This window comes from Pelodiscus sinensis, unplaced genomic scaffold (genome assembly GCF_049634645.1).
Source record: "Pelodiscus sinensis isolate JC-2024 unplaced genomic scaffold, ASM4963464v1 ctg88, whole genome shotgun sequence".
Classification (NCBI taxonomy): Eukaryota; Metazoa; Chordata; order Testudines; family Trionychidae; genus Pelodiscus; species Pelodiscus sinensis.
The window spans coordinates 13,978-39,388 of record NW_027465944.1 but is presented as its reverse complement, the minus strand read 5'-3'; the positions used below and the strand labels follow the sequence as shown (position 1 = coordinate 39,388).

General features: G+C 62.3%; 1 long non-coding RNA gene across 2 annotated transcripts; it reads left to right on the top strand.

Moving 5' to 3' along the window:
• The first annotated feature begins 1,586 nt into the window (after positions 1-1,586).
• Positions 1,587-24,623, top strand: LOC142825299 (uncharacterized). 2 transcript variants are annotated; one of them, XR_012899733.1, is made up of 3 exons: positions 1,587-2,198; positions 21,490-21,608; positions 23,954-24,623. It is a non-coding gene; the product is annotated as an uncharacterized LOC142825299 (long non-coding RNA). The 2 variants fall into 2 exon arrangements; XR_012899732.1 differs by having other exon boundaries at positions 1,595-2,198; positions 24,382-24,616.
• Positions 24,624-25,411: the final 788 nt, after the last annotated feature.

Sequence of the window (25,411 nt, the reverse complement as noted above, 5' to 3'; positions counted from 1 at the left end):
CGTTCTTGGCCCGCGGGCATCAAAACTGGACGGCATGTTCCAGGAGCGGGCGCACCAGTGCCAAATAGAGAGGTAGAATAATCTCCCGCAAGATCCCCTTGTTATGCAGCCGCGGGTCATGATTCCGTTGGGCCCCCGGGGCATGCCAGGAGCTCGTGTTCTGTGGATTGTCCGCCACAGCCCGGCATTTTGGGGTGATTTGCAAGTGTTCGCCGTGATGGTTTTGTCATCGCCCAGACTTTCCTCTTCGGGGCCCTCCTCCATTTCTCTGGGCACATCGCCCGTCTCCCCCGAATTCGGACCCTTTCCACTTGGCTGCTCTCGAGTCCTGTCCTGTCATGTTGCCCCATCTCCACCTGCCGAGCGTGGCTGCCAGCTCTCCTTACCCTGTGTCTCCTCCCTGGACTCGCCCATAACACCTCTGACCCCGGGACCCATGTTCCCTGGAAGCCGAGCGCTTGGGCGGCCACCCAGGAGAGATTCGGGTGCTGCCCAGCTGATCAGCAGAGTGCCCACAGCTGGAAGCGGGCGTTTCTCCTGGCGGTGCACATCCACACATGCCTTGGTGCACAGAACAATAATTATTCTGCACGCAGATGGGAAAAATTAGAGGGACCATTGCTCAGGATGCTCTGTTGTCATGGCAGTTATAAGTAACCAACCAGCCAATTATGGATGGTTGGATGGAGGGCAGGCAAGACAGATTTTGAGGCCTCATCTGACAGTTTCTCTCTGTAAGGTGCAAGGGCTCCACCTAAGCAGACGAGATTGCAGGCTGTTCCCCATGGGCCAACACGCCATCTAGCTAAGGCATTTGCCTGATCCTCATGACCAGGCTCTCTTACGCCATTTATCCTTATATCCCTCAGGAGGCAGGGCAGGGCGATTATTCCCATTGTACAGGAGGGGAAACTGAGGCACGGAGCTGCAGTCACACAGAGAGCCTAGGGCAGAGCAGGGAATTGAGCCCAGGTCTCCTGACCTGAGAGCCATTTTTCCTTTCAATGGCAGGGCCCAACCTGTCTTGTCAACGTGTGTGGCTGTTTTCCACGGAAACAGAACCCCCGATATAATATGAAAAAAAAAAATAAAGCACGTGATTTTCAATCTGATCTGACGCTCTGAGGGGGAGGCACGTGGGCTCCTGATTCCTGAGTGCTTGGTGACGCCGCAGCCCTGCCGAGGTGCCATGGGCATAACTGCAAAACAGCTCAGGCGCCAACCTTCCACACATGTACTCATGTGTTGAACTTCACGGCTGTGCGCAGCGGCCCCAGGGCCTGGCTCTTAGAGAGGGCCTGTCATCGGTCGATTTCCAAGCCCTTTCCCAAGGAGGCCAAGACCATTATCCCCATTTTATAGATGGAGAAACTGAGGCCTGGAGGAGTAAGGGTCTTGCCCAGGGTCACACAGCAGGCCAGTGGCAGAGCCAGGAAGATTGCTGAACTTTAGGCCAGCGCTCTAGATGGGAGTCCGGTTGACACATGGATTCAACGCCAGCCTCATCTGTCATCTCCGAGGCAGCCTGCCCCAAAACCACCGGCTCTTTCCAGCCGGGTCCCAGGGGGAGAGCCTTCGCTCCGCACCACGCAAGGCCGGGAAAATCCAGAGCCGCTTCCATTCATTTTACGCCAACCGCACAAGTCAGCGGATTGTCTCATGGGCCTGGCCGGCCTGAAATCTTCGGGGGCCGGCCTCCTCTCGGGGCTGGTGGCCAAAGCCACCCCAGATCTGTGGGAGCCTTCGGCTCCGGGTCCAAAGGGACGGGGCGGCCGGGGATCTCCCCTTTCTGTGGAGCCTGCGGGCCCCCCCCGCAAAAACCCTGCTTCCTGGAAGACATCCCCGCCCTGTGCAGCTCCCACTGAGTCAGCAGGTCCAGCAGACTTGAAAGGGAGTCAGTCATCTTCTACTCCAGGCATTACAGTAAGGAGGCCCCGCCCACCGCCGGTCTCATCTCTCCCTCGGCCCCTCGTAATTAGCACGGGGGGCGGGGCCAAGGTTTTAAAAAGGATTTCCCTTCTTTGAGTAAAAGTCAGTGACTTGAGATGGGCAAGCGCCCAGCCTGGCTGGAGGGAGCCGGAGGGAGCGTCTGTCCGTCCGCCCGCCCGTCGGTCCGCCCGCCCGTCCTCTGTCCGTCCCAGTGGAATTATAGGGGGGTCCTGCGATCGCAGCTCCGGCAGCCGAGACTTGCGGGGCGGGTAAGGAACTTTTCGGGGCTTCGCGTGCGGAGCCGGGCGGCGTGCGGGGCGGGCGGGCGGGTGCGCCCCCCGGCGCGGGGTCTGGGGCGCGGTCCCAGCGGACGGGGGCCGGGTTGGGCTCCGCGGCCGCGATCTCCCCGCGTGGCGGGTGTCCCGGGGAGCGGGACGAGCCCCCTGCGTGGGGCGGGGGGGGGGGACTCTCGTGTAAACACCCGGGCCGGGCGGCTTCTTGCGGGATGGAAAGAATGCGGCGGGCGGAGCGCGGTGGGTCGGGCTGGGCGAGCCCCCCCCGTCCGTGGCCACGAACCAAAGCGGCTCTTGCCCCGTTTGGGGAGGGCCCAAGAGGCCGCCCCCAGGCGGGGACCCTCCTGAGCGGGGCGGCGCCGGGCGGGTTAAGGCAAAGCCGATCGGTCCCGGTTCCGAGCCGGGTTCGGGGGTGACCCGGGACGGGCGAGATGGGGCCCGAGCCGCCTCTCCGGGGGGGCGGGCCCGCTGCGAATCAATCCAACCCAGGAAGGGGCTCGGGGCTGGGGAGGGGGTCCCGGGGGGCGGGGGCGGAAGAGCCACCCCCCTCCCCGTCGAGGCAAAGCCGAGCAGCGTGGCCAAGAGGCGGGTCGGTCCCTCTCCCCAGCGCCCCTCTGCAGTTGTATAACCGCCCGGGCGGAGTTATGTAAGGACAGGGGGGAAGGGGTGTGAGATGGGGGGTGGGCCCCGCACCGCCACGGATCCCAGCGTGCGGGGGGGGGGGGGGGGGCAGGCTGGGCCTTGGCGTGTCACCGTCGAGCGTGATTCATTCTTTCCTGGTGCCTCTCGCGTTTCCCTTTTGTGGGCCGAAGCGTTCGGTAAATTACGAGCCCGCCCGGGCACCTTTGGGCCTCGGGACGTGGGCTCGGCGCAGGCTGGCGCGGCCGGACGGGCTGGGCGCTGGCCGTTGTCCAGAGGGGCACGGTGGAACCACGGACGAGCCGGGCGGGGGAGGGCGATAAAAGCCCCCCCTTGGGCAGCCCGGGGGCCTGGCATCTCTGTCGCTAGCCCACCACTGGCCGGGGCTGGGGGGCTCAGGTTCTGAGCCGCGGGGCTGAAGCCGCCCCAGAAATCGGCCTCGCTCCCGGCAGGCGGGCAGGGCCCTGCGCAGTGCGAAGACGCCGCGGCCCTCGTTCTAAACCCCCAGGTGTGGGCACCGTGGGCTTTGGGCCGGGGAAGGGTGGAAGCGATGAGGCTTGCGGACCCTTTGCCCGTGTAGGACCCCGACGGCCAGGCCCCGCCAGCTCCCATTGGCCCCCCGGGGAGCTGCCGCTTTGGGGAAGGCTGGGAGGGCGGCCACCCCACCTGGGGGTGCTCGGAGCCCGCCCTCCGTCTGTCGCCCGTCTCTCCTGCCAACGCCCCGGGCCCCACATCCCGGGATGGGGCGGAGGGGGGTTTAGGTGTCGGGTGCGTCGTTTCCCTCCGGTGGGGTCCTGGGCCGGTCCCAGCAAGGACACGTGGGCCAAACTTCGGTTTCCTTTGTGACGTAAGCGCCTGGGAATCAAAACTGCTGAGGCTTCAGTTTGCCCTGGGGCGAGACTTGCCCAGTGTAGGCTTGGCTGGCGAGAGCCCGAGACCCCCTTCCCGTGGGCGCGTCTGGGACTCCCTCCGGGATGGGGCAGCTAAGCTGGGGAGGGAGCATTGTGGGAGCCACATGCGTGTTCTAGCCGGGACCTCGACTGGTCGCTCTGTCCCTCCTGTGGCTCGCGCCGCGTGCACGAGAATCCAATTGGATTCCCCCTCTTCCTTGCCACCCAGGCGACCCCCACCCCTCGGCCATGCCCCCGCACAGAGCCAGACGGGCACTGCCCATGGCCGGCCTGGCGTCTGGACCGGGAGCAGCCCTGAACTAGCCCCACGCGGCCCCTCCTGCGGGCAGAAGAGTCCCTGGGTGGGACGAGAGGGGCATTCCGGGGCTTCCTGGCGCAGTGTGGAATTGGGGGGGTCGTGGCGCAGATACCCCGCTCGGCTGCGCAGCTCCGTTAACGCCCCGGCACCGGGCCAGGCCGCTGACTCGTCTCTCATTGGCTGCTCGCTCGCCGCTCCAGACCCGGCTGCCATCCGCAGCGTCCCAGCCACGTGACTTGGGCCTCGCCTGAGGTGCCCCGGCCCACGTCAGTCGTCCTCTCGTCTGGTGGCAGGGCGTGGTTCCCGCGAGAGGCTCCGTGGCCCTAATGCCAGATTTGTTTGCTGGAGTGAAGCCCCGTGCGTGACAGCCCCTTCCAGCCGGGACGGGCACCTCTGACCCCCCCACGCGCTACACACCGGGAGCCGGGCGGGGAAAGCGCCTGCGGGGTTCTCCAAGGGGCTCGTGGGATCTTTGCTCCTCGCCCCCCTAAAAAGGCCAAGAGGCTTTGAGCCCACGGGCAGATCTGCCGTGCACAGGCCGGGGGAGCTGGGGAGGGCAGCCCCGGCCCCGGGACGCTTGGGCTGGGTTTCAAAACTGATCTCAGCTTCTCTTTCCCTTGCAAAATAAAATCAAGAGGCCCCCTGGAAAAAGCCCCTTCCCTGGAAAAGAAACAAGCGGCCTTTGTTCCAAGCAGGCAGGGAGCTGCTGGCAGAGGGACTCAGCGGGTGGGTCAAACGGCAGAAGTAGGGCCGCAAAGAGGGGTCCAGCTGGTCCTTCTGGGCCTGGGGAAGGAGCCGCCAGCCCCGACGTCCTGCTGGGATCCTGCTGCCTGGAGTGGACGGGCCTTGCAGGGGGAGGCCGCCGTACTCGCGGAGCTGATCCTAGGCCCTCTGTGGATCCCAGCTTCTCGCCCCACGTTCGGGACGTTTGGCTTGGGGAGCGGGCGTCGGGCTGCGGCTGTTCAGGAAAGGGAGCGTGGTCTAGGGCGATCCTTCTCTGAGCCAGGGAGGGACGACTGGAGGGGAGCCAAGGCGGTCAATTTCACACTGGGCCCATCCCTGAACGGGAGGGCAAGCCCTACCAACCACGGAGTCCTGCCCCAGCCAGAGCCCTCGCCTGGGGGCAGAGCCAGTCCCATCAGCACCCGGGGGCGCCCCAGCCCTGCTGCGAAACCGGGCGTGGGCCTGACGCGGGAGGCGCTGCCAACTGATTTCAGGCGGATTTGATGCTCAGCTCTTCTGAGAGTCTTATGGTCGCTCCTAAGGGTGATGTCTCCTAGTCACGTGCACTGGGCACACGCACGTGTGCTCACACCCACACCACACACACACACACACACCATGTCTCTGAGGGCTACCTCTCTCACACCTACCCCCATACACCATGCCTCTGGGGGCTACCAGCTTGTAAGGACCCAACCCACTGAAATCAATGGGAGCTTTCCCACTGCCCAGCAGCCTGACATGTTAGCAAGCGCTTGGGCGTTTCCTTGATCTGGGCTGGCACAGGAATTCAGCCCCCTCCCCACCCCCACTGCATTTGCCGCTGAGGAACAGCCTCCTCCAGCCAGGCAGGGCCAGGCCAAGAGACCCCGTTAACGCCCACATCAGTGCCAGCAACTCGGGGTGCACTGGAGTCTCCCTGGGGACGCAGCCAGGAGGCCTCTGTGCAGGCAGGATCCTCCCCCCTCCCCCCGGCAGCAGAGCCAGGCTAAGTGGCAAGGTTTGGCGGGGGAAGGGGAGCTGAGGGGAGCTCTGGGGGGTGCCCCCATGCGCCGTCACTGCAGGTTGTCCGGGGCCGAGCTGAGCGGTGATCACGTCCTACGCAGGAGGCGAGCGGGTTCGGCCGGGGGCTCAGACCCACCCGTGTCCCAGGCGCCGGAGACAGGAGCAGAGCTCGGAACAGCAGCTGGGTTCCTTTTCGGCCCCCGAGGATCCTCCCCCCTGGATCGGGGGCTGATTCCGATCCCACTGGGCTTGTCTCTAACTCGTCCCTGCAGAGAGCAGAAATCCAGAGCCTGGCTTCTTCGGCCACACCCTGCGACGCAAAACGACCAACCACAAACATCAGGGATTGATTTCAGCAGCGCTGAGAATTTGGGGTCTGTCCGTGCCCCTCCCCCCATGCTAGTTCTCATCTAGGTAATTCTCACCCACCCCCAGCCTCGCCCCAGTTCTCAGCACCGTAAACACGGCAGTGACACCTCACATGGCACCGATACTCGACCAAAATTCGCCCCGGCGCGCGCCGTGCTCGGCCCGAGAGCCTGAAAAGAAAACAGCGCCTGTCAAAGTAAGGGGAGAGAGAGCGTTGCGGAGACACCGAATCCTTCTTTTCGTTTCTTTGGTCCCCCTCTTCGACTGTGAATCGGCCCAACGGGACACGCCCCGCGCCTGACCTTCCAGCCACTGGTGTGTGCGTGAGAGCGGGGGCGAGCGTGTGGCTATTTGGTGAAACACGCACACACAAAGTACAAAGGGTGTCCCAGAAATCTGAGCCTGCCGAAGGTTCGTCTCCAACCACCGGCTCTAAGCCACACACGTTTGGCTCCGTCTCTGAATCTGCCCCAAGCAGAGTCAGGCGTCTGGGTCTGACCCAGCTGCAGCGTGGTGCGGGGAAACGGAAGCTCGCACAGACGGGCGCGGAGGACCCGAGAGGTGTCGATTTCCGTTCTGATGATGAGAGTAACCCTGTGTTGGGAAGAACCCCCCTTTTGCCTGTCGGGGGACCCTCGCCCTGCGTGCCGGTGTACGTGGCCCCGGATCTCCATAAAAGTCCTGACATGTCTGGGCCAAGGGCCTCTTTGAAAAGGGGGCCTTGGAGCTCTGAGCTGTGGGCCTGTGCCTTAGATTCTGGAGAGGAGGTCAGCACATCCCTCTGAAACTGACGTCCACGCCCGGCGAGGGTCCTTAGCCTTCGTATTACGGGTCAGGACTCCTGTGCGTTTCTTTTGTGTATTACGGCAGCGGCCTGCAGCCCCCGTCTTGGGCCAGAATCCCATTGTGCGGGTGCCGTGAGAGACGGTTCCCGGTCCACAGACAGAGCCCTGCATGGTACAAAATGGGCAGTGCCCGGCACATGGGCGGACAGCCGCTTTGTCGCCACAGGGATCCACAGCTGTGGGCACCGAGCCGCAGCTCAGCTGTGGGGATACAGACGCGGATACAAACTCTGTGCTCGAAACGTGGGTGTCCGCATCTGCAGGGCCGCGTGGCGGAGAGCCGCGCCCGCAGCTGCCAAGACTGAGCACGCAGCCGCACATCTGCGGGGCTCAAGATGCAGCGTTTGCGTCTGTGTCGGCAAAACCAAGCCACGGAGCTCGGCATCGACGTACCCGCGGACAGCCGTGGCTCTGCAGGGCTCTCCCTCCAGCGCACACTTCTCCACAGACACCTGGCTAGGTCTTCAGCGCCGAAGTGGGAGCTGCCAAGCGGACCCTGCCGCAGAATCCCGTTAATTCCCGCTGACGCGTGGGAGACGCCGTCTCTCTCCTCGCTGAGGATCCCAGGCTGGGGCTGCAGCCCCCTCTCGCGCGGTAGGATGTGGTTCTGGAATCCCCAGCTTGCAGCATGGATGATCATCCGGCCGACCTTCCCCAAGGATGTTTCTGGCCAGCGTGGGTGGAGAGAAAAGTTTAAAACCCTGACTCGAGTCCTCCCTCCAGGTGCAGAAAGCAGCAGGCAAGCGAAATGCCCACCGAGAGCGTCGTGATTTTTCAGCACAATCTCGGGATTTTGCAGAGGGCTGGCTGGTGACGTTTGCCCTCTCGGCGGGCAGCAGTGCTGGGCAGGGCGCGACCAGGCCAGGCGAGGACGCCAGTCGGGCCTGGGCAGAGTCTCCTCAAGCGCCATTTCGGCAAAGCTATCGCCGACGACCACGCGCTGCTGCGAGATCTCCAGCTGTCAGCTGGGTTGGGCGACGTCCTGTCAAGAGGAGGCCTCGGGTCTCTGCTCCCTGGATCGCTGAGAAATGGGGAACATCTGTGGATCAGTGACAGGAAAACATGCTGGGGTGGGGGGGTACACACACACACACACACACACACTCTGCAGCTTGTGAGCAGGAGGTACACACACAATCGAACACCCGTTTCTAGGCACGTGTTCCAGCCAAGGCAGCGCGCTCCTCTGGTGTACCGGAGCCGTGGAGGCCGAGAGAGACTAGGGACGTGTCCCAGCTGGGGGGTGAACTGGCTCTGACCTTCGACGCGCCTGCCCGGCTGTGAAGCAGGCCAGAGCTCTGCTTTGGGAGCCAGCGGCTTTCCCGGGCCCGTGAGCAGAGTCCAGGGGGAGTTGTCGGGTTGCTGAGGAGCTGGGTTGATGGGGGAGCTGAGTGGCTCTTGAACTGGGCTTTGCCGTTGTACCTGACCAGCAGGGTGGGCTCGCGGTGTTGCTTTGAGTCCAAAGAAAATCATCAAATAGCAGACACACGAGGTGTCTTACAGGAGCACCCCTACTCTTGCGGTTTAGTTTAGTGCGTGTGTTATTGTAGCGCCTAAAAGTCCCACCTAAAATCAGGGCCCCGTCGGGCCGGGCGCCGCCCAGACCCCGGCCGAGATCAGGGCCCCGTCAGGCCGGGCGCTGCCCAGACCCCGGCCGAGATCAGGGCCCCGTCAGGCCGGGCGCTGCCCAGACCCCGGCCGAGATCAGGGCCCCGTCGGGCCGGGCGCTGCCCAGACCCCGGCCGAGATCAGGGCCCCGTCGGGCCGGGCGCTGCCCAGACCCCGGCTGAGATCAGGGCCCCGTCGGGCCGGGCGCTGCCCAGACCCCGGCTGAGATCAGGGCCCCGTCGGGCCGGGCGCTGCTCAGACCCCGGCTGAGATCAGGGCCCCGTCGGGCCGGGCGCTGCCCAGACCCCGGCTGAGATCAGGGCCCCGTCGGGCCGGGCGCTGCTCAGACCCCGGCTGAGATCAGGGCCCCGTCGGGCCGGGCGCTGCCCAGACCCCAGCCGAGATCAGGGCCCCGTCAGGCCGGGCGCTGCCCAGACCCTGGCCAAGATCAGGGCCCCGTCAGGCCAGTTGCTGTCCCGGCACAAAGTGGCAGGCAAACTGCCCCCAACAGAGCTCCCAGACTAACTAGAGAAAAAGTGGGAAGAGAAACTGAGGCATGGAGCTCTGCTGATTTCCCCCTGGGGTGACCCACATGTCTAGCACTTCCCGCTGAGGCCCCAGCAGACGGTTAAATGGCAGAAGCGGCCCTGCCCAGGTTTACCCGTCACTCGGACGCCATTAATACGTAACCAGATTTGCAGGGCCGGGCAGGGAGGCTGCACCTGCAGAGCTGTCGCTGTGCGCGCCGCAGGCATGGAGATACCTGTCGCGGGGGGTTGGGCGCCTGTCCTGCTGGGCGAGCCCCCTGCACTCGTCCCCCCCTCCCAGACTGGGAATGGGCCGCTTGTCAGTTTCAGCTATAGACACAGCAGAGAGCTTTGTCAAGCAGCTCCCATCGGGCTGCAACGGAGCCTGGGGATCCCTGGGGCCCAGACCCTGCTCCGTCCAGTCGGCTGCTGCGCTCCCCATCAGGGGAGCCCAAGAGTCCTGGAAACCGGCAGCACATCCCTGGGAAACCCACGTGCTGAGCCCGCTCACCGGGGAACGGCAGATCTCAGGAAGCGCGGTGGCGCCCCGGCCCTGACCCTGCCACCTTCCTTCTCAGCCCTGGCAGGCCTGGGGACTTCCCCGTGCACGTCCAGCTCGCAGGTGGGGCTGCCCCCCCGGCGGGGCTTTCACTCCGCCTAGGACAGGCAGACTGCTCCCAACAGAGCTCCCAGACTAACTAGAGAAAAAGTGGGAAGAGAAACTGAGGCACAGAGCTCTGCTGATTCCCCCCTCTGGGGATGCCCGAATGCGTCCCAGCTCCATTCCTCAGGAGCTGGGGCCCAATGTCCCATTTCACAGGGAGGCTCAGAGCTGGGCAGCGAAGCAACGAAGAGGCCGATGGGGGAAAGGGCCAGCCCCCCCCCCCCATTCTAACCCACTAAATTCCACTCACCTCCCAACGCTGGGGCCAGAGCCCCTCCCCACTGCACTAGCCACTAGACCCCACTGCCCTCCTCGACCTCAGAAGTCCTGGCTCCTGGACCGCACGGAGCCCTGGTTTCCGCTCTGAGGCGCGAGTTCGCCCGGCCCCGCTCCCTTTGGCATGGCCAGGGAGCACACACCGGTTTTCCCAAACAAGTGGCAATAAAACTTTTAGAGCCCCCCTGGGCACCATCAGACATTGTGTGGAAGCAGCTGAGTTTCTCCATTGTTTGTCCCTGGGTCTTTGGTCTCCTTCCACCTTCCCCTTTGAAGTGTGAGAGTTTCTATGGACACAATCACGTCACTGGGGAGGGCGGAGCTTAGCTCGATCCAGAACGGCAGGAGAACATCGAGGGAGGCCCTGTCGCACGGTTCTCCCAGGAGTTTTTGCAACTGATCCTAAGCCTGAGTAGACGCGGGCTGGGCGCCAGATCCTCTGGATTCCGAACTGTGGGCAGGAGCTCGGTCTAGTGGTCAGAGGTTCAGGTCCCTGCTTTCTGCCTCAGTTTTCCTGTCTGCAAAATGGGGCTATTGGCATCCCCCCCTCCCCCCCCCCCCCCGCCTCTGCCAACTCCCCTGATTTCCCTGTACACATGACTCTCTGCTCCCTCTCTGGGTGTGTACAAAAAGTTACCAAAGTAACACTGAGGAGGGCCAAAGGCAACCCAGACTCCCGCTGGCTTTGTACCCCAAAACAGCGGACCTGGTTTTGCTCAGAGTTTCCAAAACGATTCACCCCCTAGCAAAGGAGAGAGGTGCCAGGATTTAGCCCGAAGGCGAAACTTACAAGCTGCTGGAAAGGCTCTTCTAGAATGGAGCTACTCAGGCAAACCGAACTAATCCCTTGGGGTATGTCTACACTACCCCGCTAGTTCGAACTAGCGGGGTAATGTAGGCATACCCTTGCTCTACCGCTCCCCGGCAGGAGGTTCTGAGCCCTCTGCAAAAGAGGCTGGTATTGCTACCCATGTTGTGCTGACGGGGAAACTGAGGCTCAGAGATTTGCTCAAGGGGAGATTGATGGGAGAGCCAGGAACCTGTCCTCCTTCCACTAGGCTGCACTGTCTCCTAGACAAGTAGCATGCCCTAGCCGTGTGTGCATGTGTAGACAGGCCATGGCTGTACATGCAGTCTGATTGTGATCGTATATGGACCAGGACTGGGTATACGGGTGTAGATACACACGTTTGTGGGACAAGATGTCCTATAGCCAATTCATGAGTGTGGGGCACCGATTCCAGATGCCTTATAGGGACCTGATTTTTCAGAAAGTGCCAAGGGCCTCTCAGAATCACCCGCCTCCTTATCGGCGTCTCGGTTTGGACACACGAGGTCGTGGCGCGCTGAAAACCGTGGCCCTGCTCAGCACCCCTCACCCCCGCCCCACGTTTGCGTCATCACAAAACCTCCTGGTCCACATGAAGATGCCCTCAGTTGTCTCCGTGTGTTTTCTTGGCCGTCTTCATCCAGCCGAAAAATACAAGGCAGCGACCTGGGTTGTGAAGGCCCCAATTCGGCATGTGCTCGTGCGCTTTGATGAATCGGGGCCTCGGGGAGGATTCTCTGGAGCAGTCAGCTGTATCAGTCAGGAGTCAGGATTCCTGCTCCGTTCCTCCCTCGCCGTATTTCGGGTCCCGCGTGCTCTGCGCTGCAGTGACAGTCAGGCAATCTCTGCGTGCTGTCCCTTTTCTTGGTAAGGTCGGTGGACTTTACTTTCTGCTGGCGGGGGAGCGTGGAAACAGTCAACAAGCCTCGAAGCTCCATTTTGCCAAGTGCTGTCAGTGTGTGTATGGGGGGGGGGGGTTCTGTAGGTGAGAAAACCATGTCCCTGATTTTCAAACTGCTGGAAACACCTACCCCTACCGCAGATTCCAGCTAGAGGCGCTGCGGGGAAACTGCCCTTCGGATTGGTTGTGTCTCAAGTCTGGCACCTGATATCAGGAACTTTTGGCACCGAGTTTAGAGAGAAATGCTCAGTGGGTTCCTATTCTGAGCCGGGGAAACTGAGGCACGAAGCAGGGCCATGACTTGCTCAAGGTCACAAGGCAGGGGAGTGGCCTGGCTGACAGCTTTGCCTCTCCCAGTGACCCGAATGGTTTAAGCCTAAATAAAGCTCTGAATCTGGAAAACAAAACCCCCAAAAATCTGGAGGCCTGGAGTGACACACGGACTTGGCAGAATTTGGCTTTTTATACAGATATAATTTTGGCGGATGAGTCGTGTTTATTTTGAAGGGTTTTTTTCCCTGTGTTTGTCTAGTTGTGAAAAATTCTGGATTTGAAGCTTTGGTTGTTGGTGTCAATTTCAGTTTATACAATTGCGAGAAATTGTGGGGATTGGACAATACTGGTTTAAGGACAAGAGATGTTGGACAGCCAAAGTGAAAGCTTTCTAGCTGTTAAGATGTCAACTTGCTGCCATCCCGTCCAAATATATAAAGTGAATACCCTTCAACCAACCTCTAGTTCTCAAGAAGCATTTTTCGCCTGGTTGTAAATTTCAGTTACGATCGTGTGTGTGTGTGTGTGTGTGTGTGTGTGTGTGTGTGTGTGTGTGTGTGTGTGTGTGTGTGTGTGTGTGTGTGTGTGTGTGTGTGTGTGTGTGGGGTGCCGTTTACCAAGCCTAGTTATATAGAAGGTCTAATATCCATGGAAGTTGTGTGTGTGTGTGTGTGTGTGTGTGTGTGTGTGTGTGTGTGTGTGGTGCCGTTTACCAAGCCTAGTTATATAGAAGGTCTAATATCCATGGAAGTTGTGTGTGTGTGTGTGTGTGTGTGCGCGTGTGCGCGCGCGCGTGTGAAGTGCCGTTTACCAAGCCTAGTTATATAGAAGGTCAACTTCGAGGATCTAAAAATCCTTTCCGGCTTTAAACTTAAACTAGGTTCAGAGCCCAGAAGCCCTGATCTACTGTGCAGGAGCCGCAGATAAGAGAGAGGCAGAAGGCAACTGATAAGGATTTCAAGGTTGTTGCGATTGTGAATAGAACTGGTGGAAAAATCCAATGTGATTTCTTTGGCAGATTTGAGAGAAACTATTGTGATCAACATTTTGGCTTGAAAAACCCACTGCTGGTTTTTTTTCCACGAGAAACTTTCAGAATGACACTTGCGGTGCCCGATTGTTGTGGATGGAATGTTTTGCTTTTCTGAAGTCTGGAAAAAAAGGCTGATTTCTCAGATCCGGGGTATTTTTATGCCTTTAAAAAAGAAAACATCCCCCCCTTTAACTAAAAAAGGGAGAGGTAGTTGAAGGACGGAGTCCAGAAAAAGGGTCCCTCCTCCCCATTTTTTGGAAACCCCAGAGAAATGAAAATACTAATTTGGAACAGAGATGAAAATTCAAGTTTCATTTTGGTTTTGATGATTTTTTTTTTTAACAAAAAGAATTAAAAAGAACCTTTTCAACCGAGACACAAAACCCCTGCATTTTCTGATGGGGCCGGAGGGGGACGGGACATTTCTTTGAAAAACTTCAACCAAGTCGAGTGGCCAGGAAGACCTCCAAAAGCCGAGGCAGCCTGGGCCGAGGGGTTCAAATTTCCAGGAACTAGGTGAGACGTTTGGTTGAAATTCAGACTGAAGTTTGCAAACCTGCCAGCAAAGCCAGCCTTTGAGACTGAAGACCTTAATGCCTCTGGTTTCAGGGTGTGTGTGTGTGTGTGTGTGTGTGTGTGTGTGTGTGTGTGTGTGTGTGTGTGTGTGAAGACCTTAATGCCTCTGGTTTCAGGGTGTGTGTGTGTGTGTGTGTGTGTGTGTGTGTGTGTGTGTGTCCCCTTACATTAGACCACAACAGATTCCAGAGTTTTGCTTTGATTCTTTGAGGGACTCAGGGGCATTATGCTCTGCCCCTCGGGGCCTGGATTTAGTGGTTCCCGAGGACATTGCTCTCCCTTCCACCTGGGGCTAAGCTTTAGCTGGCCTGTGGGAATAAGTTTTCCAGCAGCGTGACCCCCATTTCCAGGCCAGAAGCGGATCCTTCTCCGCCCCAGGAGCATGCAGGTGGGGGCCGGGCCACGTTCTGATCCGGTCTCAGTGCGGTGGCGTCGTGGCAGCGTGACCCTGATTGACAGCCGAGAGTCAATATGCTCAGAAGCGATTTCCTCCGAAAAAGACCGTCCACACCTCCGCGGCACAGGCTGGGCGCGGCCCGGCGGCGGCAGCACCACACGCCCCTGGCTTTGTCATGGCTGCAATAAAAACCGCGGCAGTCAGTTGCTAAGTCATGCCCCCGGCCTCTCTCTGCGCCGTCCAGAAGCGCCCCACCTAGTGGACAGAGAGGTGACGGCCTCTCCTGACAAGAAGGAACGTGGCGACCGACTTTGCCTTGCGCCCGAGCGGGGCCTGCGCTCCGTCGACTCCACCCCTTTAGGCCACCGGCCTGAGCCTTCCTAAACGTTGTCTTCGAGAGCGGCCCTCGGTGCACGCCGCCTTGGCCGGGCCCCTTTCGGAAGCCGGCGTGGGCTAAATTTGTATGTGCACCGTTTGTACGGCGAGACTCGAGGCCACGGCCAGTGTTCCCCTTTCTGCGGCCACGTGCGGGATAAATTTGTACGTGCACTGAGGCGCGTGCGGATGTGCACCGCCGGTAGAGGCAAAACACCGGCGACGGGCGCCCGGTGCGCCAGCCAGGCAGCATTGGAATCTCTCTGGTGCCGCCGCACAAGTGCCCGGGGAGGGCAGAAAGGGGCGATGCCCCTCCAGATCCGCCCGGTCTGTCACCCAGAACGAAAGCTCGTTTGCTCCGGATACGGGCGCGTTCGCGCCTCTTTCATTTACTCGCTGGTTCCTTTTCCATAGGAGCTCGGCTCCGCGGTCTCCCCTCGTGCGTCTCCTTCCGCCGCAGCCAGGCCCGACCCTCCCTGAGCTACCGTCCCCTCTGGCTGCCCAGCAGGCCTGGTCCCTGACCCCCCTGCCCTGCCATTCCAGGCCCCTGGCACGCGAGGCGCGGCAGCCCCCAGGCACAGAACAGGGCTGGATCCCGGATGCATGACGGGATAGGGGAGCAGACGGAGCCTGTCTCCACAAAGTGGGGGACCCCCCCGGGACACGCCCTCCCCCGGCAGCTGCTCGAGGCCTGCGCTGAGCAGCTCAGGGAGGAGGGCTGAGAGCCCGCCCTGCATTCCCGGCACCACGTGGCGCAGGGCCGGCCCAGGGTTATTTTTACTAGGGCTCCGTTCGTACCGTACAAGGGGCGGCCTCGGCACAGACAGCGGGGGCCCAGAGGGAGCAGTCAGGCTACGACCCGGCCTGACTCGGCTGGCTGAAGGCACTGGCAGGCCTGGGAAAACAGGACCGGGCTCAGGGCAATCCAGAAATACCAGCAATACCGGCTGTGCACTGCCCGTCCCCCACGCCAGTGATCATAGAGCCGTAGAACCCCGGACTCCTGCCTCCCAGCTCCCCCGCTCTACCCATTAGACCGCACTCCCCTCCTTGGACCTGGAATAGCCTCCGGGCTTGGCAGCCCTACCCACAAGACAGCGCTGCCTCACAGATGCCCGGTGCCAGCCGGCAGGGCTTTGCCAGCTTTGAGCAGCAGCCCCTGCCACTCATGGTCCCTGCCCGGCTGTCCCCCCGCACCCCGGGCTGAAGCTGGGATCGGGGGGGAGGAGTTAGCAGCATGCGGACCCCTTGTGAATACCATTGGGCGTGGTCCCTGACCCGGCAGGGAATCCGTGCTTTGGGTGGGGGTGGCAGGAGGGCTCCGGGGTTCTCTCCCTGGAACTACCCCGACCCCCAGGCAAGGGAGTCGCAGGCATGTTGGCGCCGGAGCCAGAACCAGGTGCCTGGGAGGCCTCGGAACGAGACCAGTCCCTGGGACTTGCGGACTGGCTCCAGTCGCGGAGCACAAGCTTTCGTCTCCCTTCCCAAATTGTTCACTCTTAGCCCTCCCGGTGAGCGGGGCCAGGCCTGTCCAGCTCCGGTGCCCCCTTGCCTCTGGCCGGGTCTTGGCTTCCGGGCCATCTTGCGGCAGGGAGTTCCACATTCCAGCAGCGTGTCGGGGGAGAGGCCTCTGGGCCAGCGAGCAGGGGACTGGGTGGAAAAGCAGAGCAGACTGGATCTGGGAGGGCTGGGGCGTAGGCGGGGGAAGGCGATCTCCTTGCACCTCCGGCAAGGCGCGTTCCCTCGCTGTCTGTCGGTGCATGCCTCGCACACTCTTCTCTCTGGCTGCGAAGCTTCCCCTATTTATACAGCAGGATCCCCCCCCCCCCCGCCCGCGTGCGACTCGCACCTTCCAGAGGAACAGCAGAAGCAGAAGAGAGCTGGGTTTTATTTGCAAGGGCTTCGCACGCAAGCGGCCGGAGCCAAGCTTCATCTGGGAGCGGAAAGGGGATGTCGGAGCCTGTCCAACCGCCCTGCTCCGTTCCATGTGCGACCTCCGCTCCAAGCCAGGCCGGCCCCCTCCCCACCCGGCTTCCAAGTCACGCTGGCGGGGAGGGGCTGAAACCGCAGTGCGCCGCCAGGCCGAGACCCTCCCCCGCGGGGGCGCCTGCGGGATCACCGCGTACAACCAGCTGTGGGTTCAGACCCAGCAACCGCCCCGACCTTCCTGGGTCCCCTCCCCCCGCAGCTCGGCGGGGGAAGCTGTTTCCGGGCCCTTGGAGCATCCAGAGGCACCCCAGGGCGGGCGCCAGAGCGTGGGAGGGGAGCGAGCGCTCCTCTAAGCTTTGCCCGCACAGGTTGCCAGGTGCAGATGCTGATCACAGCAGATTGTGCAGATAATCAGAGAGCTCCTCCCCGCCCTCCGTGGGGCTCCGCTCGTCCCAGCCCGGAGGAGAGAAATCGCGCACGCTGCTCCGCCCGGCCGGCCTCCCTCGCAGGAGGGGGAAGGAGTGAGCACGTGGCCTGGCTTTCCACTCCCCCCGCGGGGCACGGGGCAGGACTCCCCTCTCCCAGCTCTGGCTCCAGGCTCTCTGCAAACGCAGGCAGGCAGCCCTGCCCCTGGGGTCGGTCCCGAGGTTTTCTTCGGGGCCCCCTTCACCAAAGGCAGCGGCGACTCTGCAGACCACGAGACATGCTGCCCGGCGCGGCCAGGCTGCGGTTTCAAACGGAGGCTGAGATTGGCCCTCGACTCCAGGGCACCCCGCCTCTCCCCCCGGCTCCCCGCCACGCTCTCCCTCGGGGGCCACCCCCCTCCACCAGCGTGTCAGTCCAGGGCCGGGAGCCGGGGTACTGCTGGGCAAAAGGAAACTGCCGCTTTGGGACCGATTGTTCCCAGGTGGCTTCACGATGTCAGGAGCGGATGCGAATGGGGCCCGGAGAGGTACCCTTCTCACTGGCCCTGGTGCAACCGGAGATTCCAGCCTTAGGTGGGCGCTGAGAGAGGAGAGGGGCTGGGCGCCTTGAGGCCTGGGAAAAGCCAGACTGGAGAGTAATGATCCCCGGTCCTGGCGTCTTGTCCCAGCTTTCCCATTGGCCTGCCGGGTGCTCCTGGGCCCTGGGGAGCGTGCTGGGCCGTGTTTTGCAAATACAGAGCAGGGAAGTGATTCAGTGGCACCGTGGGAGGCGAGAACCTGGCTGCCCCGGGGGAAATGCCAGCCAGGAAGACGGCCCCTCCTTGAAGCTCAGTTAAGGCAACTGGGGATGAGTTGGCAGTGAAACGCTCCATAGGGCCCTGCCTAAATCCCCACCCCTCACATCCACGCCGGCCGCGCTTAGTCACCTGCCTGCAGTAGCGCACCTGTGCTTGGAACCAGCTCGCCGCTCACAGGCCCAAGCAGAGACAGGGCGGGCCGGTACTTGAACAGGCTCCATTTCCCAGGGAAAGCCAGCAGGGAACAAGCAAGGGGCAGAATTCCCTGGGGGAAGAGCCATCCTTGGTGGATGGCCGCTTTTGTACATTACTCAGCGTCCTCTTGTCCAAAGCCTGACGCGGATCCGGTCTGGCCCCTGCATTTTCCACCACAGGCTGGAATCTTTGTCACTTCCTGTCCTGGTCCTGTGCCCTGCGGTGTTGTTGGGCGGTGGTGAAACAGCTCCCCCCTTTCCGTCCCAGAAACAGGCGCGTTGCCGTGCTGACTTAGCAGCCCTGGGCCAGCAGCGATTAAAAAGGTGTTTCACTCCACCCCAGCAGCAGCACATCACAGTGCGGGGCAAACAGTCCTTGTGTAACACTGCAGTGGCGTCCTCCGGCCGCTCCACCTAAGAGCTGTCTGCATCTTCGTGCTGGATGGAAAAAAAATTCGACACCCCATGCTGCTTCCTAATTCATACAGGCTGGGAGTGTCTAGAAAAAGGCCTTTCATGTGAAATTGAATTTATTCTGGGCATTCTTTGCCTGTTTTCCTTCAACATGAATCACCGCTCGCCCTGCGGTGGAACAGAATCCTCTGAATGGAGGAGCATTTGGTCAGTGTAAATGAGGGTTATTTGATTGTTTCTCGGTTTACACCGGTTTGCTCTGGAGCCCCGGGGGGGGGGGGGGGGAGAACACACACAAGATGAGCTGATATTTTCCAGCCCTGGGGAAAGGATGAAAAAAGTTTCAGAAGGAGCTTAAATGACTTACTGGAGGTCTTCCTGTCCCCTCTGAAGCCTAGTTAGAGGCCATTGAGGGGAGAGTTCGGGTTTCCTGCTAGAGCCTCTTGGAGCAACCTTGGAGCGGTTCTCCCTCTGCGCCGATAAGTACGAGTTTCTTCACCGCCTGAGGAAAGGATGAGGTGGGCGAGCCACGGTGGCTGCTCTTCGTTGGGCTACTGGGAGCGGTTTCTGCTTCCCGGCCAGGTGATTCGCTAACTGAGATGGAGGCGAGTTTGGGTTTCAAACAAGACAGGGCCATGGGAATGTGGCAGTGTGGTCTAGTGGGTAGCGCAGCGTTTGGGGGTTCCTTGGGAATGAGCTGGCACGTCACTGCCCCGCCCTGGGCCTCCGTTTTCTCCCGGCCTGGGGGGGGAGAGGCGGCTTACTTAGTTTGTAAACTCTTCGGGGCAAAGGCGGCTGCTTCCCCCTGCCAGGGGCCACAAAGGGGGGAGGGTGAGCTCTTGCTTGTGGTCTCCATGCCCCAGTGGCAGTGCCATTTCATAGCTCGGGAGCAGTCCATTGATTCCCCACAAGGGGTGGAAGCCAGCTGGCCGGACGTGCTGGGTTCTGGCAGGTCGAGCCGGATTTATGCACAAGCTAAGTAAGCTACAGCCTCAGACTATGAGGGGCCTCTAAATCGCTGATTCATTATTAGGTGTTTTACGGTAGCGCCTAGGGGTTCAGGCAGGGCCCAGGCCCATTGTGCTGCGTGCTGTACGCTGTGTATTAGGTGTGTTACGGTAGTGCCTAGGAGCCCAGGCAGGGCCCAGGGCCCAGTGCGCTGGGTGCTGTACGCTGTGTATTGGGTGTGTTACGGTAGTGCCTAGGAGCCCAGGCAGGGCCCATTGTGCTGGGTGCTGTACGCTGTGTATTAGGTGTTCTACGGTAGTGCCTAGGCACTCAGGCAGGGCCCGGAGCCCAGCGCGCTGGGGGCTGTACCCTACGTATTAGGTGTTTTACGGTAGCGCCTAGGAGCCCAGGCAGGGCCCAGGGCCCAGTGCGCTGGGTGCTGTACGCTGTGTATTGGGTGTGTTACGGTAGTGCCTAGGAGCCCAGGCAGGGCCCATTGTGCTGGGTGCTGTACGCTGTGTATTAGGTGTGTTACGGTAGTGCCTAGGAGCCCAGGCAGGGCCCATTGTGCTGGGTGCTGTACGCTGTGTATTAGGTGTGTTACGGTAGCGCCTAGGAGCCCAGGTAGGGCCCAGTGCGCTGGGTGCTATACGCTGTGTATTAGGTGTGTTACGGTAACGCCTAGGAGCCCAGGCAGGGCCCAGTGCGCTGGGTGCTGTACGCTGTGTATTAGGTGTGTTACGGTAGCGCCTAGGAGCCCAGGCAGGGCCCAGTGCGCTGGGTGCTGTACGCTGTGTATTAGGTGTGTTACGGTAGCGCCTAGGAGCCCAGGCAGGGCCCAGTGCGCTGGGTGCTGTACGCTGTGTATTAGGTGTGTTACGGTAGCGCCTAGGAGCCCAGGGCACCATAAAGCTGAGTCCAGGTCCTGTTCCCTCCCCCTCAATAGGGACCGGTCGGTTCTAGCTCGGCAGGTGCCGCGGGAGAGACCCCAGTTTTGACCTCAGACTTCACATGCCCCACGGAGCCTCCAGGCCAGCCAGGGGAGCTCCCGCCTGCTCCCCTGCGGCCGGGGTCAGAGAGGCGCCCCTGTGCCCTGCCCCCCTTCACCTCCCTGGGCTGGCAGCGGAAAGGCGGGAGGGGGAGGCAGGTGAAGAAAGGCTCCTTAGGATGTGTTCTCTGGACTGGGGCTGGGCGCCGGAGCTCCCTTAGCCGTGGAATGGGAGCCCCCCGGTCCTTCTGGCGCCAGCCGCAGGCCGGGTGGGGCTCCAGCTGGGGAGTCACACAAGCCCCGGGAGCCCCCAGACGCACTGAGCCCTGGACGGAGGCAGTCAGCCCTGTTTCCCGGCCCCGCGCGGCTCGGGGCAGCCGAGTCCCTCGCAGGGAAGGAGGCCTCAGCGCCGGGCTTGGGAGCCGGTCCTGGCTGGAGGGAGCGGGGGGCCGCGGGAAGGCCTGGCAGGCGCAGCTGGGAGAGGCCCTGGGAGCGTGGATGGTTTGATGCATGCGAATGCAAACGAGCTCTGACAGGGCGGCCGCACGCCCAGGGCCCCACCCTGCTGAGGCCGGTTTCCGGAGCTGCCACTTAATCTCAGTGCTCGCTCAAATCTATTTTTAGGGGCATCTCGAAGCGCTCCAGAAACAAGATGCCTCCAGCCCTGGCAGGCGGCGCAGGGGAGGGCTGGGCCGGGGGGGGGCTCTCAGAGCTTGTGGCCTGAGCACGGGATCAGCTCCGGGGGAGTCGGCCCAAGGAGGCCGGGGTGTGTGTGTGTGGGGGGGGGTGCTGGTCAGATGGGGGCCTCTGATTGGGTGGAGCAGGAGGGGGATCTGATCGGGTGGGGTCTATGAATGGAGCAGAAGAGGGGCTCTGATTGGATGGGGGTCTCTGATTGGGTGGAACAGGAGCGGTGTCTCTGGATGGGGTTCTTTGATTGGATGGCGTAGGAGGGGGCTCTGATTGGATGGAGCAGGAAGGGTCCCTGATCAGATGGAGGGGGGTCTCTGATTGGATGGCGCAGGAGGGGGAAAAATCTCTGATTGGATGGGGGTCTCTGATTGGATAGAGCAGGAAGGGTCTCTGATCAGATGGGTGTCTGTGATTGGATGGAACAGGTGGGCTCTCTCATTGGATGAAGCAGGAGAGGTGTCTGATCCTGTGGAGCTCTCTGATTGGTTGCACCGGCGGGAGGGGGGGTCTCTGATTGGATGGGGGCCTCTGATTGGCTGAAGCAAGAGAGGGGCTCTGGTTGGATGAGGGAGCCTGGGAGAGTCCCTGGTCAGATGGGCAGCCCCTCACCTTGCCTTCCCTTCCTCCCAGCAGGTGTCAGAGGCTCCGCCCCCGGGCGATTCCAGAGGGGACCCGAGCTGACGTGATGAGCCCAGAGGGGCTGGGCACCCGCTGCCTCTCCGGACGCTGCCCAGGCCCCCGTCTGGCTGGTGAGTCCCTGCTCCCCCCAGCCTTTGGGGGGCCGGCCGGCAGCCCCCGCGCCCCTCCACCGGCCAGGGGAAGGAGGGCCCTGCTGAACGGGCTGCTTCCTCCCACTGCCCGGCCTGGGCCTGAGCTCGGCTGTGGAGCCGTGGTGGGACCCACCCTCCTGTCTCTGGAGGCCCCAGGCCCCGGCAGGCGAGCGCTCCCCATGCTGCATGGCAGTGCCCCCCCACCCCCTCCCCGAGGCAGCTGCATCTCAGCGCTGGGCGAGGGATCCCGATATAAACAGCCTCCTGCCCCACCCCAGAGTTGGCTGCATTTCTCTGGCAGGGGTGGGCGATCTGTAAGAGGCTCTTTGGGCCAGATTCCCCCCCCCTCTGCCCCGGGTTGTGTGGGCTGCAGGAGGGGGCAGGGGGAAGCCCAGGAGGGGGGGAGAGGAGAGCGCGATGAGGAGAAACGGGCAGTGGCTGGAGGAGGAAGGGGTTAAGCCCGCGGCCGTGCCAGGCGGAGGGGGATGGGGCTGCGGTTTGACGGTCGGGCGCCTCCTCTGGCTTCTAGGAAACGCCGTCAGCCCAGCCCCACAGGGACCAAGTCACTTCCTTGCGGGGGTGCAGCTGCACACTTCTCCTCGTGCGGGGCCCAGCCCCCCAGGCCATGGGGCCGGCCGGGGTTTCAGTGGGGAAGGGGCCCGTCCAAGCCAGCAGTGAGGCTACAGAGTCCCTGGGTGGGAGGGTGGTACACTGAGCCTGAGCCAGTCCCCATTGCCCAGGCTGTCTGCTCAGCACCCATAGCCGCTGTGCACGCCTCCCCCCCGGTCCTGCCCCCCTCACCGGCCCAGGGACAGTGCCTCAGAGAGACCACATGACACAGTGACTGTGTGTGTGTGAGGTGAAGCACGGGGGGGGGGGGGCTGTCTGCCACCTTGAGTGGATGTGGGTACAGTGTGAGCGAGCGGGGGTGTGATTTCTGCGTGTGTGCATGCAGCTGTACATGGGGCAGTGTGCGTGAGCTGGGGTGTGATTTCTGGGTGTGCGGCTGTGATCCGCCCGGGGCCAGTGGGTTTGGCTGGCTGTGTGTGGGGCAGTGTGTGTGAGCTGGGGTGTGATTTCTGTGTGTGCAGCTGTGATCTGCCCTGGGTCCAGTGGGTTTGGCTGGCTGTGTGTGGGGCAGTGTGCGTGAGCTGGGGTGTGATTTCTGGGTGTGCGGCTGTGATCTGCCCTGGGCCAGTGGGTTTGGCTGGCTGTGTGTGGGGCAGTGAGAGTGAGCTAGGGTGTGATTTCTGTGTGTGCGGCTGTGATCCGCCTGGGTCCAGTGGGTTTGGCTGGCTGTGTGTGGGGCAGTGTGCGTGAGCTGGGGTGTGATTTCTGTGTGTGCAGCTGTGATATGCTTGGGGACGGTGGGTTTGGCTGGCTGTGTGTGGGACAGTGTGCGTGACCTGGGGTGTGATTTCTGTGTGTGCAGCTGTGATATGCTTGGGACGGTGGGTTTGGCTGGCTGTGCGTGGAGCAGTGTGAGCGAGCAAGGCTGTGATTTCTGTGTGTGTGGCTGTGATCCGCCCTGGGCCAGTGGGTTTGGCTGGCTAGTGCGTAGGGCGGTCTGAGCGAGCAAGGCTGTGATTTCTGTGTGCAGCTGTGATCTGCCCGGGGCCAGTGGGTTTGGCTGGCTATGCGGGGAGCAGTCTGTGTGAGCTGGGGTGTGATTTCTGCATGTGCGGGCTGTGATACACCCCTGGGACCAGGGGGCTTTGGCTGGCTGTGCATGGGGCATTGTGCGTGAGCAAGGCTGTGATTTCTGTGTGTGCAGCTGTGATACACCCGGGGGCCAGTGGGTTTGGCTGGCTGTGTGGGGAGTCAGTCTGTGTGAGCTGGGGTGTGATTTCTGCGTGTGCGGCTGTGATCTGCCCGGGGCCAGTGGGTTTGGCTGGCTGTGCATGGGGAGCAGTCTGTGTGAGCTGGGGTGTGATTTCTGCGTGTGCGGCTGTGATCCGCCCGGGGCCAGTGGGTTTGGCTGGCTGTGCATGGGGAGCAGTCTCTGTGTGAGCTGGGGTGTGATTTCTGCGTGTGCGGCTGTGATCTGCCTGGGTCCGGTGCCCGGGCTTGGCCTGGGAGGGGTTTCCATAGGAGTGTGCATGCCGGGAAGCACAGGTGTGATGGGGCTGTGTTCTTCCTACGGAGCACGGTGCAGCCGCCTGCAAGCCGTGGCCCCCAGGCCTGTGGTGTCCCCTGCTCTCTGGCCTCCCGATCTGCGGCAGCTTGGTCCGGGGCTTCCTGCTCCAGCAGGCCCTGGCAGTTTCTCGCCTCCCTGGGGCTGCCTGGCCTCCGAGATCTGATGGCGTTTGCTTGCCCTCCCCCAGGAAGCTCAGACGCAGCCTCCCCCACCGCAGCCGGGGCTCAGACACCCAGCTGGCGCGGCCCCGGCCAGACTTCACAGCTGCTTGAATGAAAACCAGAAGCATCCGCTCCCTGATCTCTCCTCTCCCCGCCCCAAGGACACTCGGGGGGGGGGGGGGGGGGGAAGGGGATGAATTCCCAGCCAGAGACGCGCCCTCTGCCACGGGGCCCGATGGGCAGCGGGTCCATTCCTGAGGGCAAGGCGCAGACTTGCGCCAATGCAGCCCTAGGGGGCGCTGTGCCGCATGGCGGTGAGCCGGGGAGGGGCCAGCCCCCACGCTCCACCCCAGAGGCTACTGCATCTGAGCACAGGGTGCGGGGGGGGGTCTGCCCCGCTGGGACTCCGGGACACCGCCCCAGATCCTGACGCCTTCCTCGCTTGTCTTTTCAGCTTGCTGGATGGCGTGTGGGGCCCCCCCTCCCATGGGGGGCAGCAGCCAAGCCAGCTTCTGCCCTGCCAGCTGGGGTTCCTGGTGATGCGATTTTTATCCTACCACCCAAAATCACATTGCCAGGGATTTCCAACCGGCAGTGGGCCACGGCGCCCCCAGCCATCCCCGCAGGAGCCCGGAGAGGAACAAGGGACCCCAGGCCAGCCTGGGGGGGGGGGGTGAGGGCAAGAGGCGGGGAGCTCCGGGGGGGCAGTCCCTGAGCAGCCCGGTGCCCGCCCGACGCCAGGGCGCAGGGCCTTAGCTTAGCTTGTGAACAGAGTTCATATCCGCATCGTGTTCACAGTGGCTAAGTTCCGCCCCCCTGGGGTCCATCTCCGGCTCTCCGCCCAGCGGGTCCCCCGGGGGCCCGGGCCTCAGGACTCCTGGGTCCCCTTGCCAGGGCCGGCTGTCGTCTCCGGGGGGGCCCTGCGTGCCGCGCTTCCGGGCTCTGCCCCCCGTGCCTACTGAGCTGATACTCAGTCGCTTTGGTTAAACTGGCTCAGTTCAGCAGGAACAGGGGTCTGGCTCCAGCCTCGCGCCGGCCGGGAGCCCCCGGGACGGGCTGGAGATCACCGTGACCGGCTGGCTCCCTGCAGCCAAGAAGCTCGTCCTTGGGGGGTGAGGGGGGGGGGCGTTGCTGCTGCTTAAGGGCCCAGCCTGCTGCACCTGAAATAAACACAGTTCCTGCCCAGCCAGAGCCTCCGAGCCGTTGTCTGTGGGGCCGGGGGGGGGGGCAGCCAGGGCTGCAGAGAGCTCCACTCGGCGCCCAGAGAGCGAGAGCAGGGAATGGGAAGGGATGTCCCGGGTTCCAGACACCTCCGAAGGGGAGGGGCGTTCAGCAGGGGGGCCAGGGTACCCCTGCCCTTTTGCGGTGGTGACAGTGTCCTAGGGACCTTACAGGTAGGGCAGGGAGAGGCTGGGAGTCAGGACTCTGGGATTCAGGTCACAGGAGGAGAGCAGGGCCTAGCGGTTAGAGTAGGGGGGGGGGCC